This window comes from Eleginops maclovinus, chromosome 2, assembly GCF_036324505.1.
Source record: "Eleginops maclovinus isolate JMC-PN-2008 ecotype Puerto Natales chromosome 2, JC_Emac_rtc_rv5, whole genome shotgun sequence".
NCBI classification, from domain to species: Eukaryota; Metazoa; Chordata; class Actinopteri; order Perciformes; family Eleginopidae; genus Eleginops; species Eleginops maclovinus.
In genome coordinates, this window is record NC_086350.1 from 10,570,209 (window position 1) to 10,572,524 (window position 2,316).

The window sequence follows — 2,316 nt, forward strand, 5'->3', positions numbered from 1 at the left end:
TGTTGTCTTGTTTGCGTCAAGATTTAATTGATTTCAAACAGACCCAATACATAAATATTATATGTACCTTTATAATGAGAGGAGAGTATACCATCATGTTTAATCAAATACATCCATTAGCATTGTTGCAGGTGGCTTAGCCTTATGAACTGCCAATATTATTGAAAATGTTGCTTGTGCACACTCAATCAAAATGTGGAAACGATGTTTTATCTTGTATCTCCCTGCTGGGGATTGTAATGGGAAAAGTGGTGGCAAAACACAGTATGCTGCTAAACATTTTCTTTTTGAAATGAGTAAATGATTCATTTTCTGCTCTGTCAATGCTCCGGTCCTTACCTATTTGAAACAGTTGGAGATGTCTTTTATATTACCCTCTGTAAAATCAGTGTATAAGTCATTGGGACACACGATCTTCCATAGGTACTATTAACTGCAATTACCTTTGAAGTTTATCTGTGTTCAAATGTCCTAATTCAATAATTAGCATTGACCTTAGAATACTGACTGTATTTAGTCATGGTTAATAGCAAATACAGAGAATGTGAAGGAGCCTTTATGAACAGATAACCCCTGTAAAATATTTGAAGATATAGAGACCGTTTTTCTTTACACACAGAATTAGGGTTAGCTATAAGGTTAGCTAAGGTTTTGTGTCGTAATACGTCCGAAGCGAGCCTTTCTGTTTGTTGTGCATCAGGGCCAGCCTTTCTGTTTGTTGTGCATCAGGGCCAGCCTTTCTGTTTGCTATGTGTCAGAGTAAGGGTTTCTGTTTGCATGACAGTTTAATATAAATGGAAAATTATTAAAGCACTGTTACAACATGCAAATTTACTTTGAGGGAATGTTTTGTTTACAAAACTATCTTTGTTTCGATCGTACTTGTTCTACCGCCTCTAGCTGATAATGATGTAACGAACAAGTAATACATTATTTGGAACATTTCATTTTACATGGACATTCTAATGTTTCATTATTTTAGTCTTTTATTAGTTTGAACCACTTAAATAATCAAAGTTTATATTGAAGGAAGAAGGAAGGACTGACCATAACAAGGGGTGGCCCCAGCCAAGGGGGTAAATAAAACCTAACATTTCACTGCTACAAAATGATATTGAAATAATAAAAGGAATTTAATCTCAACAATTTAAACCTTTTAAATACATTTATTTTTAAATAATGTTTATAGGTGAAAAAAACAAACATGTAATTCTTTTATGTACATTAAATGCTGGGGGATTTTCTTTCCATTGTCTGGGATGTCAATCAACTGGAAAATAACAGGTATTTGCCTGAAAAATCTTTCTACTTCTGTATCTTTGTCATTTACACAATTTGTAAAACACAAAAGACAAATGTATGCTATGTACATTAATGCAGCTAGAACAAAAAAATGTCAATATAGAGTTCGTCTATCAATTATTTTAGATCGAAAATGCAACTCTGTTTATATCTTAAGTGCTCACTCTCCTCTTTGTGCATGATATTTACTGTTAATTGTAAGAACACGCTATTAATCATTTTTCGCAGGTTTGTACCTTCAGCTTTTGAAGCTCCGTCAGCAGAGCTATTTTTCTTCTTTGTGGGACTAAACGTTTATACATTTTCATTGAAAAAAAGGTTGTCTGTATTAAACATTTCAACATCCATAGTAAATTAATAGGAACAGGAGTTTAAAAATAAACCACTACCTTATTTTCTTAAGTGTCATTACTTTACCTACCCACACCTCCGTAAATGTGCGTGGTTTCAGTTATTTATTCTACAAAAGAGAGAGGGGCTACATCAGCTTTTAGAAAAGGGACATGCTATACTGTCAGTACCCATTTAAAAGGTCTTTCAGTCTTTGCACAATGTTTGATCATAGAATAAGGTGAATGTGAAGTGAATTGTTAAAATGTACTTAACAGATAGGGAGGCACAACCCACTGCTCAAATGCCATGGATCAGTGAGAAAAGTACACCTAATTCTAAAAGGAAACAGGACATGAATAAAAAGTGTACATTGCAGTATATCACCGGCTAACTATATGTCAGTTGATACAATACAATATAGTTCTTATTTATAGGATCTATGTTAACATTTACCAAAGATCAAAATTCAACAAAAAACTATCCAAACTTAGAGTGACTGATTTGCTACTTTATGACAGAGACAAATGAGGATGACATGTTGTGATAAGCTCTTCATGGGTGTGATCCTTACCGGAGACAATAACCACACTTTTGGCTGACACCCAAAATGCCTATTATACCCCTCCTTAACTGCAAACACCTATGAACTATATTACATGATTTCTTTTTCGAGTGGGATCA